The sequence below is a fragment of the Leptinotarsa decemlineata genome, unplaced genomic scaffold, assembly GCF_025532065.1.
Source record: "Leptinotarsa decemlineata unplaced genomic scaffold, Ldec_3_MD MMD2_P_RNA_scaffold_1, whole genome shotgun sequence".
Lineage (NCBI taxonomy): Eukaryota > Metazoa > Arthropoda > Insecta > Coleoptera > Chrysomelidae > Leptinotarsa > Leptinotarsa decemlineata.
In genome coordinates this window covers 569,067-585,477 of record NW_027412523.1, presented here as the reverse complement: position 1 = coordinate 585,477, position 16,411 = coordinate 569,067, and the positions used below count along the sequence as shown (strand labels likewise).

Below are 16,411 nucleotides of genomic sequence, written 5' to 3'. Positions count from 1 at the left end.
CGATATTGGTGCAGTTATAATTAACTGAAATTTTTGTTTGTTCAAAATGTGGCGTCCTTGGACAAGTAGTAATAGTAATAACGAGTGTGATAACAACGCAGACTTTTTCCAGTGTAGTGAATCCAATAGCGATGGTGAACAATGCAAAAAAGAGATACCAGTGAAAAAGATTCGCATGTATTTGACTATTGAAACACAGAGAGTATGTTTCAATGTCTATAAGAGTCTACATCTCAAGTTTGGTTTCGAGGGAACCAAACTACTACAAGCAACATCAGATTTGACCGAAATTCCTTTCTCAACTGTACGGAAAATAGTCAAAAATAAACCTCGCGCAAGACGCGATGTGATACAGGGTTACCAAAACCTTCAGATATTCATTTAATAAAATCATTGAAAAAACAATATACGACTGTTACAAAAGCAATGAGATTCCTACAACTGAAATCATAAGGAAGAAATTGAATACTTCCAGCCATAACGTAAGCTACTGCGACGAAACTCTTCACACTTGGATAAAGAAACTAGGATTTAGATTTTAAATAGTGAACAAACGTCCAGCATTTATGGAAAGTAGAAGAATAGTGGAATTGCGTAACAAATACATAGAATAAATAACTGAATATAGACAAGAACAACGGCAAATTTTCTATTTGGACGAAACTTGGTATGACAGTTACGAAAGGGTGGACTGATGGTTCGAAAATATGTACGCCTAACGTGCCTGCAAACAAAGGATTGCGACTAATCACTGTATTTTGAATATTACTATACCAAAAACCAACTATTTGAAGTTTCACAGACAAAAACATTTGAAAAAGTGTATTTCCTTGAGAGTATTGCTGAAAAGTGAGGATGCACCATACTGAGACTTCCCCACTATTTTTGTGTTTTCAATCCTATAGAGTTGATTTAGGGAAAATTGAAACAAAGCATCAGGCATAAAAATAATTTTCCAAAGTTTTTCAAGAAGGTGATAGAGCTAATTAAAGAAGACGTATCTAATATCACCGAAGAAGACTGGTAGAAAAGACTCAAAAAAGTAATTTCTTCCATATTAATGGTGGAAATAAATTCATTATTGATTTAAATGACGAAAGTGATAGTGAAAAAGAGAATTTGGAAAAGAAATTATCAAAAGCTTTCGAAGAAAATTAGTGAAGTGTTTTTGAAGTTATCGATTGTATATGTATGTGAGTAAGTAGTATTCAGAAGTATTTTTTTCAATTATCACCCTGTTATTTAAATCCTTACCTTCTCTTGAGAAAAGAATACGTAGGTAGCGTAAGTTTCACAAGACAAACAAAAGAAGAGATGGGATTCTAAACAAAAAGCCCCTAGAAAAACAAATTTCATCTATATTTTGTGGAAAAAAAATTTTGAAATATACTTTGAACAAACTCCATGAAAATAATCAATAAGATGATCGGGAAATCTAATTATTAAAAATAAAATTTATGAAAATATTCTAAGAATGATAATTTTCAGAAATATTTTCCAACACAGAAATTCTATAGTAGTTACTTCCACGACAGAAACTCTAGTTTGTATGAATTTCCCCTAAACTCATAATTTAAACTAACATTGTTCGAATTATTAATCAAATTGAATTTAATGAGCATTAAAGTTTGATGATGAATATCCTACAAGTGGTTAATTTAAACGACTAATCATAGGAGACATTGTAGTGTAGAGTAGAATATAGCGTAGAGCAGTCAGTTTCCTACAAAACCATGATGTGCAAAAGTCAACCTTCACTAACTTTTGAAAGGTGGGTTTACAAAAAAAAAAATATAAAAAAACTTTTCTGTAGAGAATTCAATTTCCTTTGAATATATTGAACGAAATATGTTTTCCAACTATTAAATACCGAGATATGAATTTATCTTTCTAATGATGAGGAAAAAACAAAAAACTGACAGGTGGAGAACTTTCCTATTAAAATTATTAATATTAAGACCTCATTCTTGGAGAGAATTTTTTTGAGGTGTCTTCCAATTTATTTTTCAGAGTATTGGGTGGAAAACATTTTTTGTTTTTTTTTTAGCCCACCCCAATGCCAAGCAATAGTATGTTTAATTGAATCTCTTGGATATCAGCAATTGCTCGAATTTACATATAAATAATAAATAAAAATTAGGATGTTCCCAATTCAAGTTTTTCAATACAAATAAGAAATAAAATGTTGTTTTGCGAAGAAATACGACTATTAGGAAGAAATGTGTCTCATTGATTTGTTATTCTACACGGTTACCGAAAAAATTGTGCAGTCAACACGTCCGAAAACAATTTCCTTGGATTCACAAACTCGCAGAATTTTGCCTACTCACCGGACGTAAATCACTTTTTATTCGACATATAAAAACAATGAAATCCGTTGTCTTTCCAGTTGTTCACCTTTCAACAGAACTATATTTTTATAATCTAATCCATTATAGATCGAGTCATTAAAGAGATATTTATCGTTCGCTAGATATATAGGTTACCATGCCATAACTCAAAATTACGTACCGGCCTTTCTTTTATCCCTTCGCGATATCAATATCAATACAGAGTGTTCCTGATTTCACAATAGCATCATTTGCACTTTCACAGAATACAGTTTGTTCAAGCAGAACCCTATTATAATTGTATTACCTAAGTGATTCACGGTGGAATTCAGAACACACAACTCAATATCGACTGTAATTGTGTTCAAGAAACAACATTTGCTTTATGGTGTTTGTTAATTAGTCGTAATCTTCAGCATGCCTCTCAATCTTCTCGGAACAGTGATTAAATTTTCTTTTCGCGACTATGCCTTTTTTGTTGCAATAATAATGGACTCGATCAATGACAGGCTCTTTGTTTGTTCGAAGGTTTTCATCGTGACTGTGTTTCCAAATGAGCTTTGTTGCATAAAGTCTGGGATGTTCTTTCGTTGTTTTAATTGTATCGGTATTGAGGTTAGTGTATATTCCCCATTTTAATTCGCTTGTAACGAATTCTACGATTGGTTTTGAGTTTACTTATATAATAGTCTTACTTTCTATCAAGCGATGAGGATTCCCTGTATGGAGAAATACTGGAGCATTGGATACCCCGAAGTTGTAGCCCTTTCCTTTCAGTTCAGACAGCAACCAGTCACAAAACTCCCACCTTATACACTTCAACACGACTTTTTCTTCGATAACCAAACACTCGCCAGCGCTTTCTTTAATTTAACGATATCAACAACTTTTCCGTCGTCAATCGCAATGGCAGTCTGTTTGGAATGCCATCAGCATTCCAACACTACTTCAGCCAACTGGAGGATCGAAGTGAACTCGACGAATATATAAACTGTGCTTGTACATTCCACCTTTTGCTGCACGAAAGAAGTAGAGGTAGCTGCGAATACACGGTGGTCTAAGTTCGCTAGATCGCGTGCAAGAGCGTTGACTTGATTCTCACCCTTGCAAATTCACGGGCTTCAATCAGCGGGGTTAAGAGCATGTGTTATGCTTTCACCCCTTCATTGAAACGGTCGTCGAACTTTATGCGTGTAAAGTTGAAGAAATATCGAAAATAGAAATAAGGTGTGTGCGGTTTATTATTCAACATCGATCTTTTCGAAATATACAGGGTGTCCCATATAAAACTCCGCGGGCAAATATCTGAAAAATGAAAAAGAATATCCATATTTCGTGAAAGCAGATAATTTTGGTGTCAAAGGGTCCTCTTATTTACGTAGATCCAGCACTAGGCGTCATCCGTTAGGGCGTCGCGACACTGATGCCAATTTTCTTAAATGGTAACCCAGTATTTTCAATTGGTTTTTGAATTCTGCATCAAATTCCTAATTCAGCCATATAGCAAACTTGTAGTTTTCCTTGAATGCTGATGAAAAGAAGCAATATTATTGCGTATTATAAAGAGGCCATGAATAAGTCAAAATAAATGCAATAATGTATTTATCGATCTGTCAGAAGACCTGTCAGATTTGACGAAAGTGTATTCAGTTTTGTGTTGGGTTTTTAAATGCAGAAAAGTTGGATACAATATGTATTTATGGGGAAACAAGAAGGAATTCAAAAGAAGCAGTGAAAATATACACTAATCGGTATGGTGACAGAAAATTACCGTCAGACAAAACATTCGCTGGCTTAGCCAAATCTTTGGCACGAAACGGATGTTTTAATGAACGGAAGCGAAAAAAAAAACAAAATCGGCTACTGATGAGAATTACAGTGTTGCAGTGCTAGGTCAAATGTTATTGGAACCACATAGTTTCACCAGACAAGTAGCAATGAATTGGGACATTTAAAACTCGTCAATACAACGTATTTTGTCAAAAAACAAATTCCATCCATACAAAATACATTTGGTTCAAGGACCACATCCAGGTAATAATCTTCATGTTTCATTTTTAGTAAGTGAAATATATTCCCATATTCAGGAGATGCTGATAGGAGATTAAACTTCATTGCATGGTTGTCTACCAGTATTCATGATGTATTCGATACATGACAGTATTCGCTACGCTCTTTTCGCAAACTTTTTCACTCACAAAACAAAAACTTACCTTTAACACTCATATCATAAATAGTTATTATTGATTATTTTGTGTATGTACATATATTATAGCTATCATAAGCCAATTGTTACTTTTGTAGAAGTGAATAACGATACTAATAATGAACATACACAAAATTATTACCATCATTTTATATGTTATAGGACTTTTATACCACCATCCCAAAGTCAATATATCTTATTTATCCTTCTGACAAACACAAACCGAAAGGGTCAGGACGTCAGGCTCTAACCTGTCTAAACTGAAGACGTCAATCTTACACATATATAACTTGGAAATGCACGTGAAATCTCCTACACGTGTCCATCATAGATTATTTTTGTGCAAATTCCGAGCTAGTTTCTTGTGATGTGCTTTCTTTTGAATTATCAGATCACGAAGTAGTTCATTCCAAGGTGTATATCAATGTTGATGTGAAAAAATCTAAATTTGAGTTAGGACGATTGTATGGTTCTGCTAATTACAACTTCTACACTTTTGTAGAAGTGAATAACGATACTAATAATGAACATACACAAAATTATTACCATCATTTTATATGTTATAGGACTTTTATACCACCATCCCAAAGTCAATATATCTTATTTATCCTTCTGACAAACACAAACCGAAAGGGTCAGGACGTCAGGCTCTAACCTGTCTAAACTGAAGACGTCAATCTTACACATATATAACTTGGAAATGCACGTGAAATCTCCTACACGTGTCCATCATAGATTATTTTTGTGCAAATTCCGAGCTAGTTTCTTGTGATGTGCTTTCTTTTGAATTATCAGATCACGAAGTAGTTCATTCCAAGGTGTATATCAATGTTGATGTGAAAAAATCTAAATTTGAGTTAGGACGATTGTATGGTTCTGCTAATTACAACAAGTTCTCTGACTTGTGTCTGAGCTCTGAAAAAAATCATATAGAATTTTCTGAAGACCCTTTTCTTGAATTTTATAATAAATTACTTTATATATTTGATAAAAGCTTTCCGGTTCAAAAAATCAATTTTAGATTCAAAAACAAATATTGGTTGACAAGAGGTATTAGGGTTTCGGCAAGAAACATGAGGGTATTACATTATTTGAGGAAATGTACATCTGCTCCATTTTTTCTCCATTACTTCCTCCGCTATCGCAGCATTTACAGAAATGTAGTTAAACTAGCCAAAAGCTAGCTAAAACAGTTTTTTTAACTTTCCTGTGCAGGTTGTATTCGTTGTGTAGGTAAGTTTTTAGTATGATTCACTTTTTTATCAGAAGCATAAAATATCCAAGTCAAAAGGCAACCTTCATAAGGAAGTGCCACTCAATTTACCTAAAATGGAAGGGTGGTAACCAACCCCATCCCCCGAAAAAATCTCCTCGTAATAAACAAATAATTCTTACTTTTTTACGAAATCAAATGGACACGTATAAGCAGGTTGTCATAAAAAGCAAAAAAATTGTTTTATGAAAGTTTTGAACGTAAATTGTACCTTAAAAACAATTTGATTTATTTCAAAAAGGGTTGAACTCAATAAAAATACCTTTAAATCTTCAAATTATCTCGAAAACTAATCTTTACAAAAATTGTCTTTTAACAGAGATGTAAAGGTATTCGAAAGACCTTTAAAACAAGGTGCCACTCGACCTACTTTCTCTATCTAAATAAGGGTCGTCGGACGCACCCCTCCAAGGGGGTGCGTACTACAAAAAATCTGATTAGTCTGAAAGGTGTCCCCCTTTAATTATAAATCGACATGTCCGAACTTTCTTTAAAAATCTTAATTTTTATATTCAAAATCGGCTCTGTTAAGTTTTCGTTGTTACACACTGTATAAGCCTTGTTATTATCAACTTCAAAAATGCTTGTAATACCTTCAATTCTCCACCACTCCTAGAATTTAGATTGGAATTTTGATAGTTAGTTTTATATTGTAACTTAAACATGTATATACATTTTACATATAAATTAATTTTAGATTTTTTTTTATATTTTGACCTCTAATATTACTCTGAATATTTATATTGTTATATTACTTTATATTAGCCTCATATATGTATGTATATCCACACACAAGCAGTACTGCTTCCGTGGTATTACTTTATTCACAATCTGTACCCTATATTGCTGTGATTAAATTATTATTATTATCATTATTATTATTCCTCCCAGATCTGACTATTTATATGTCATTCGAGTGTTTACATCTATCCCCTCTATTCTCTCTCCGCTTCATCGGCTTTAGCGGGAGCTGACCGTTTGGCGGGAGTTTGTCGTGTTCCGCTAGTTAGATAGATAGATAATTTATTTCACCACGTTACATAATAAAATGTTCGTAGCAAGTCAAAAATAGCATGAAAGTGATTTGTTAAACAATCATAATATTATAAAAGCAAAGGAGAAACACAAATACAAAAATATAAAAACAAAAATTGACTTTGTATGTTGACATTATAAACATTTAAAATGATTCACGTATTCTTCGACAAAGTAGAAGCAAAAACTCAAAAGATAATTTTTTATTGTTTTTTTTTAATTTGAACATACTAAGAATTTTGAAACTATCGGGAAGATAGTAGTAGAGGTTGAAATTCAGTGTTTTTTTTTGTGATTTAATCAAACGATAGCGGTTTGTCCGAAATTTGTTACAATGTCTGGTATCATAGTTATGAAGGTCTGATTTCTTGATTAATGAACTTGATTTTTTATGAATTGCTATGTAACGGCATTATTCTCAATTTCAAAAACAGAGGTGGACAATGATCCCTATAACCAGAGTTAGTAATTATTCTTAGAGCTTCTTTCTGCAATTTAAAAATTTTTATAGCCCCAGTTGAGTTGCCCCACCATAACACCATAGCTAATGTGAGAATGGAAGAGGGAAAAATATGTTATTTTCAGTGTATCGAAACCAGATATATTGCTCAACTGACGCAATAAAAAAAAGAGTTCTAGATAATTTTTTCTCAATTGGTCAATATGACAGGTCCAAGTGAGAGGAGTTTCGACAACTAACCCAAGTAATTTAACACCGTTTGCACTTGATGTAGCGGCAGAGCTTGTTGAAAACTATAATTGTTGCGTTTTATCTGTATTCAGTTTGAGTCGATTTGACACTAACCAACTTTCTGGCTTCTCATCGGCTTCCTTTGATATTCTAGATAGTTCAATAGAATTTTTGTCAGAGTAAATAAATTTGGTGTCATCGGCAAACAAAACAGATTTATATGGATGCATGAAATTAATAATGTCATTCACGTATTTTTATCGACCTTTTTTGGGTAATTGTTACCTTCCACAATCTGAAAAAATATAAATATTATAATGGAGAACTTTATACAAGTGTAGAAGGGTAAACTTTTTAGTTTACCCCGATAAGTTACTGCGTAAAAATCAAAGTATTTTTCACAAAGAAAAATCTTCTATTTATCAGTAACTTGTCGTATTTAACAATTTTGCATATCAAAAAAATCATTAAGAAATATTACTTATCTTTTACGTTTCGGAGGCCAAAATCTGCCTCCGTCTTCAGAAATGGATAAAAACTTCGTATATATTTGCAGTTATTCCTTTTTTGATAGTCAAAGAAGTAAAGAAATAAGCTATCAAAAAAGAAATAACTGCAATAATATTCGAATTTTTTATCCATTTCTGAAGACGGAGGCAGATTTTGGCATCCGAAACGTAAAAGATAAGTAATATTTCTTAATAATTTTTTTGATAGGCAAAATAGTTAAATACGACAAGTTACTGATAAATAGAAGATTTTTCTTTGTGAAAAATACTTTGATTTTTACGCAGTAACTTATCGGGGTAAACTGAAAAGTTTGCCCTTCTACACTTGTATAAAGTTCTCCATTATAATTTTTATATTTTTTTAGATTGTGGAAGGTAACAATTACCCAAAAAAGGTCGATAAAAAAACTGATTTTTTCCTCCACAAAAAAATGACTTTCGTTGAATCATTCACGTATATTATGAACAGAAGTGGCCCCAATACTGATCCTTGGGGAACACCATGTTTAACGAGTTTTAAATTCGAAATGCAATTATTGCTAGTGACTGCTTGATATCTATTCGATATATATATGATTTTATGAGGAATACAGATACTCCCCTGACGCCATGGTAATATAGTTTTTCCAATAATATGTCATGAGAGACGCAGTCGAACGTCTTAGAGAGGTCGCAGAGCGTAATAGCTTGTGGTTACCTTGCTCGAGATTGTCGACTACTTCACTCACCACATTGAGAACTGCCTCTGCTGTAGAGCGGTACTTACGAAAACCAAAGTGAGATTCGTTGAATAATTTATATTTTACAAAATATGCGTAAAGACGTTGTTTAATAATCTTCTCGATTATTTTGCTAAAAATGGATATTATTGAAATGGGACGATAATTGTTAACAAGAGAAATGTCTCCGTTTTTAAACAAAGGGATAACTTTTGATAGCTTAAATGCATCAGGAAAAATAACACTTTTGAATATTACAAATAGTGATATCATTGAAGAGACTAAGCATTTGAAATTTTTGAGTGAGTTAATTGTACTTTGAACGTCTTCTTCGGTCACTGGGCCCAGAAAAAAAGAGCTGCAAGGGGCTGGAAAATTTCTGAAATTCAGTAAACCCTCTTTGCGTACCGTTGGAAGAGATTGAATGATTAGAGGTTGATTAGAGCTTGATTAGAGGTTTCCATATGTTACGTATCTCTACGCTAGCTTAGCTAAATGAGTTGTTGGACAACATATACGCGGCGTCTTCGAATTTTCTCCTGAACCAGTGTTCCTCATTGTGGATGATTTCAGCTTGAGCCCACTTGATGTTATGTTGATGAGTCCAAACATGCTCTACAATTCCGGATTTGCTGGTTTCTCCTCGCTGTGTGTTTCTTGTGCTCAGCAATGCGAACTTTCAATGGCCTCTTAGTTTCACCGATGTAGGATTATCCGCACTCGCAGGGTATCCGGTAAATGCAATTCTTGGAATCGCAGTCCGCGTTTGGTGGCCTGGTTTTTGTGAGGCTGCTACATAGTGTTCCCAGATGTGAAAAAGGTCCTAATGTTATACTTGAACACAATCCTTCTTATCCTTACCGAATCCTCTGATGTAGGGAAGTAAAGTACTGGTTGTGGCGGCTTCTCTTCCTTGTGTTCACTTGCAGGGAACGATCTTTCAGGAAGCTGAAAAGACGTACCAAAAATGATCCGATAATCCATAGCGTCGAAGTTTGGCCAGCAAACCCTCAGCCACACACGGTCAAAGGCCTTAGAAATATCAACATCAACAGCTCTTGACTCTCCATGTTTCCCTTGAAGCCTTCCAAATATTTTGGGATATGGTGGTTTACGACTTTCTCCATGAGTTTTGATATCACTGACAGCAAAGCGACTGGTCTATTGTTTTTGGAAGATTTTTCTTGCGCTTTTTGGGAATAAGATGAACGTAAGCAATCTTCCAACAAAAAGTTACCCTTTAGTAAGACAGTTTGAAAAGTCTGCAAAATACTGGTGCGAGTTCATTTGCGCACTTCTTAAGTACGATGACTATCACCTATTAGAAAAATAAAAAATATCCTCCTAATTACGATTTTACATAAATGTATATTTCTTAGCTGAAATTAGTACTATCATTTTAAAATGACAAATCAAATTTGTAATGTGATTTATTCATAAAATATCATAAAAACAGAACGAAATAAAATATCAAGCGGCACATATTTTAATATTTGCTTCTTGTAAATTTCAACATTGAAATCGAAGTCGATAGTTTGATATTTCCAAGAAACAAATAATGAAAATATGTGGCCGCTCGGCACTTCAGTAGATTTCACACAATTTCAAGTTCAAATCAAAAACACTATGAAATTTTTAATACTTTTTAATTATCAAATATGTACTATTTGAGCCGTACGCCATTTAATGAGCTCTCAAAGTGACTTCTTTCATGAGTTAGCAAATATGTACTTCGACTGAAAGAACATGAACAGACTTTACATTAAAATAGTTTTTCTGCAGTATGAGTACTTTCATGATACCTCAAATTGCTACTTGTAGTGAAAGATGTTCACACTGAAATGGTTTTTCTCCAGTGTGTGTCCTCTCATGGATTCTCAAAATGTTACTTGTAGCGAAAGATGTTAAACAAACTCTACACTGAAATGGTTTTTCTCCAGTATGAGTCCTCTTATGAATTTTCAACTCGCTACTTCTAGCAAAATATTTTGAACAGACTTTACATTGAAACGGTTTTTCTCCAGTATGAGTCCTCTCATGGATTTTCAAATCGCTACTTGTAGTGAAAGATGTTGAACACACTTTACACTGAAATGGTTTCCTCCCAGTATGAGTCCTCTCATGACGTCTGAAACTGCCCCTTCCAGCAAAAGATGTAAAACAGACTTTACACTGAAATGGTTTTTCTCCAGTATGAGTCCTCTCATGAATTCTCAAATCGCCACTTCTAGTAAAATATTTCGAACAGACTTTACATTGAAATGGTTTCCCCCCAGTATGAGTCCTCTCATGACGTCTGAAATTGCCACTTCCAGCAAAAGATGTAAAACAGATTTTACACTGAAATGGTTTTTCTCCAGTATGAATCCTCTCATGAGTTCTCAAATCGCCACTTCTAGCAAAATATTTTGAACAGACTTTACAATGAAACGGTTTTTCTCCAGTGTGAGTCCTCTCATGGATTCTCAAATTGCTACTTACGGTGAAAGATGTTGAACACAATTTACACTGAAATGGTTTCTCTCCAGTATGAGTCCTCTCATGACGTCTGAAATTGCTTCTTCCAGCAAAAGATTTAGAACAGACATTACACTGAAATGGTTTTTCTCCAGTATGAGTCCTCTCATGAGTTTTCAACTCGCTACTTGTAGCAAAATATTTTGAACAGACTTTACATTGAAACTGTTTTTCTCCAGTGTGAGTTCTCTCATGACGTCTTAAATTGCTACTATTAGCAAAAGATGTTGAACAAACTTTACACTGAAATGGTTTTTCTCCAGTATGAGTCCTCTTATGACGTTTCAAATCGCTACTGCTAGCAAAATATTTTGAACAGAGTTTACACTGAAACGGTTTTTCTCCAGTATGAGTCCTCTCATGACGTCTCAAATTGCTACTATTAGCAAAATATGTTGAACAAACTTTACACTGAAACAGTTTTTCTTCAGTATGAGTCCTCTCATGAGTTCTCAAATCGCTACTTTTGGTAAAAGATGTAGAACAGATTTTACACTGAAATGGTTCTTCTCCAGTATGAGTTCTCTCATGAGTTCTCAAATCACCTCTCCTGGTGAATTTTTTTCCACAGACTTCGTAGTGAAATAATTTCTCCCCTGTATGGACCTTTCCATGACTTCGCAATCCGCCATTTCTAGCGACAGACATATTCAGTAATCCGGAATCTGTGAAGAATTAATTTCATGAAATTTTACGTACCCTACTATGTATGTAGATAATGAACTCAGAGTAACAAAAGACAATAGACAGGCCTTTTATATCCTTACCACAGTATTTCTGTATACAGTAGTTTCACTCAGCGTCGGTCCCTTTGATGTCGGTGTCCAGGAGTTTCATTTTTTATAATGATGACGTATTTGACACTAATGACATTTCTCCCTACTACAATCTCAACCAAAGCGTGTATACACTGCTCAACATAACAACTATTCATATAAACTGCTCAAAAAAAAAACAGTCTATGAAAACCATGTTGGGCACCTGAGAAAATTGTACAAATGATAATTTTGCATTTGTGTAATATTGAAGTAACCCAGATCATTTGGGCAATGATGAACTAAGTTTCAAGTAGATTTTAAAAATTCATGGAATCGGCAGATGTTCATATTCGAATGTGACAAAATATATTTTCATTTCAACAAGAAAAAAGACAAGATAAAGAACGTGTTTTGTTATTCATGAACCATGGTACGAATCCATGCGAAATTTCTTTGTAGTGATTTTTGGGGCAAAATATAGCATATTCATTCATTGATTGGAGAATTCAAGATGGCGGACGAGTTTGCCGATTCGATTATATTAAGGACCAATTATTAAAAATATTCCTAATCGAATTCATCACTCAAGATTAAGGAATCTGTAGAGCCTATTCTTTCTGAATTATGTAGTTACTATTCAGGACTTGAAGAAGTAAAAAAGTAATTAAGTATGTAGTGTTCAATCATACAAAAATAATTTTTTTGTATGTATGTACTAACTATAAATGTATGTGAGAGTTTTCGGAGTCGGAAGTTATGAATTATTTACACTGTAAGATAATAGGTTGTTTTGCTGCTTCCAGCTTTTATCCAAATAAAAATTGATAATAAAATCACTGACAAGTCCAAATGCATTTTGACTATACCATTATATATGTTTTCCGACAGAAAACAACTACTTCTTTAGCTAATAACTCGACATATATTGACAAATGTTGATATTTGAATCTATACAAGTCTAGATGTCTAATCAACCCCGAAAAGTTGCTGCGTAGATTAAAAACAGTTATTCTAAATGAAACATGTCCTATTAGTCAGCAACTTCTTATATAATGTAAATTTGACTATCAAAAATACCTTACGACTGTTAACCTTTCGGAATCCAAGTCGCCTCAGACATAATTGCAAAAATTTTCACTTTGAAGAAACAACTTTGCAAGAGCTCTCTAGGACAAATAGTGGGACTTCGCCTGATTCGAACAAGGAACCAACTGCGAACCGTTTTGAAGTGTTCCTCATCAGTGCAGACCATGCTATCACGGTTGTATACACACAGGGACTCGGCACAGTATAGTTATATAAGTATACTGTGGACTCGGTATTCCTCGTAGACAGCTCTTGCAGAGTTGTTCCTTCAAAGAAAGAATTTTTGCACGTATGTCCGAGATATAATTCAACATCTGTTGGGATAGTTGCCAGAAAAGTAGTTGTTTTGTCAGACACATGCCATACAATGTATACAAAGGTATAGACATTTCCAAAATGAATGTTTGCAACTGTCCTGCAGTCCCTGCTAGCAAACGAATAAAAGTATGTGCAACAAAACTTAGAACACGTGAAAACTACGAAATAAACAAAAATCACAATATTTTATAGGTTATGATTGCATTTTGCACTGTTGCCAATGTGACAATTATCGTTATCCGACATAATATTGTAGATTTGCCAAAATGATCATTTTCGAATAAAATACGTGGAATATTTCTAAGAACCAACGTCTCATCCAGTAATATTCCAGTAATCAGAATTTTATGGAATAAGAGACCACCTTTAACATTTTTTCACGAGTTGTAAAATAATGTACCACAGTAGGTTGAGTGAAACCCATGAAATTCGACAACTATGGAAGGTTTGCATGCCTGTCTTAAACTCGTCGTTTGCGCAGACCTAAGACATCGACGCGTGGGTCTGCGCGTAGGAAAATTCAAACCACAAATCAGCCTTTATGAAATTACTGTATACAAAATACTGTGTCCTTACCATGAAGGCAGCATAAATTTGTTTACGGAAAGTAAGTTGGACCATAAAACAATGGCGGTTGGTTGAGTTGATAATCGGAGGGGCATTATATATTTATAAAATACATCATCTTAGGTGAAAATATATACTGTTCAAATAGTTCCTACAGGAAATCTGATTTATTATTATTGATTATGAAAATGGGGCAAGTTTTTCTACCACCAACTAGATTTTTATTTATGTATGGCTTTATAAAAAAGCGAGTGGTTTACTAGGTTAAAATTGAATTATTTCAAATGAACTAATTCATAACAATGAAAAATGTTAATTTCAACAGTAATGAACTTTGCTTCATAAAATCAAATGAAGAAATCTGTGATTTATTCTCAGATTTGATAAACAAGCGGTACGGTTTGTGAGGTCCGATATAAATAATTTTCGATTAGAAATCATGAATATTTATAATTACGATTGAGGTTTGATATTATAAAGTGATTTCATTCAAAATTGGTATCTAGGGGTCTTTGTGGACCGACATTATGAAAGGGTATATTTTTGATGTTTTAAATGATCATTTTTTTGATCTTATTCTTATAAATGAAGTTTTTGCAAGTCAGTTTATCTCATTATTTGACATATTCCAACCGAAAAAAAATTAGCAAAATGACAACCGTCATTTCTTATTGAATATTGTCTATATGCAACTTGAGAGTATCGTGCAAAGACAGAAAAACTAAAACGGAAATCATATTCTTTGTGTGACGTAAGTTAGTTGTTAAGTGAGCAATAACAGATTCAACACCGGTTGCACAAAAATAACTATTCAGTATACAAACTGAACATTGATCAGAAAGCTTTTTAATCTGTTGATCACAGAATGAATATGACATTGGCACACACTGGAAAAACATATTTTTCATTTTGGAATACAGTTTTTTTTATTTACATTAATGATTTTTCGTAATTATAGAATTCGTCAGCATGAATTATTGAAAAAAAACATAATGTAGGCCCACAAAAACCCCTGGATACCAATTTTGAATGAAATCACATAATAATATCGAACCGTACCGCTTGTTCATCAAATCTGAGAATAAATCACAAATGTCTTAATCTGATTATGTGAAGGAAAGTTCATTACTTTCGAAATTAACATTTATCATGGTTATGAATTAGTTCATTTGAAATAATTTAATTTTAACCCAGTAAACCACGCGCTCCCTCCGATTATCAACTAAACCAAACGCCACTGTTTTATGGTTCAACTTACTTCAAATGTGAACAAATTCTCCATAACCTCTCGTACGTATATGTTTGTAGGAATATGAAAAAAAGTTACTCACGCACTGCACAAAATTCGCAAAATAAATATTAGAGACGTTAATTACTGCCGTAGACGCCGAAACACCAACGAGCCGTAAATTAAATGCGATTAAAAAATGTACTAAACCAAAAATTATTTTCGTTCGTAACAACTTCACCCTTTCAAGGCAAGTTTCGAATATAAACTGAAGCTTTATATTTAATGAATAAACACCTCAGGAACCTCCGCCTATGATTTTACGAGTTTTACGACCGTTTTATGACTTGGGCCCTCATTTTGTGCTATCGACAAATTATGAACGGACTATAGTTTCAAAATGAACAAGTGTCGAGCAGTGGGTTGCTGTAATTTGCAGGCAAATGAAGAAATACATGTGAAGTGAGTTCGAATTATATTAAAGCGCCATCTGCCCCCGATTATTCTGTAAAATACAGATCCCGGGCATTCAAACGGGAAAGAAGAGTTACAAACAAACATACATACAATCCACGAATATTACTTTCATTAAATATTGATTCCACTTATCTCCAATGTGTTTACGATCAGATAGTTTGATAGTGTCGATGGTAATTCCCCAAATGATGACTTGCAAAAGTTGAGTAAATAAGCATCCTAGACTTTGAGCAAAACAATACATCAGTCCTGGCACCATAAAAATATCATCAACAAGGATTAACGTCCATTAACGGAATCACATTTGCAAGTCGTAGATATTTATATAAAATGTGATAATCACAGGAAAAGTCATAATTGATATTAGTGTAAAACACATACCTGATGTCATTCATAGAATATGACATTTTATGGTATACGAAAGTGTGATTGTTGTTCGTTGTTGATGAAATTCTATTTGATAATTCAATATAGTTGCTTTCGAGGGCGTTACAATGTTTATAGCGGTCATACCATTTTTATAGTACGATTTGTCTTTAGCCCCAAAATAGGCTTCAGTTACGACGATTTGAGAAAAGAAAAAAGTCGATGGGGGCCAGGTCTGAATAATACGGTGGATGCGAAAGCAATTCGAAGCCCAATTCATGCAATTTTGCCATCGTTTTTATTGATTCGTGACACGTTGCATTGCCTTGAT

General features: G+C 33.7%; 1 protein-coding gene across 2 annotated transcripts in view; it reads right to left on the bottom strand.

Moving 5' to 3' along the window:
• The window catches only part of LOC111512232 (uncharacterized), a 159,614-nt gene extending 156,348 nt beyond the window's left edge, over nt 1–3,266 (bottom strand). For both annotated transcript variants that reach the window (XM_074169573.1, XM_074169677.1), the window contains exon 1: nt 3,026–3,266. The gene's annotated coding sequence lies outside the window, so the exon portion shown is untranslated. The remainder of the gene's footprint in view (nt 1–3,025) is intronic.
• Nucleotides 3,267–16,411: the final 13,145 nt, after the last annotated feature.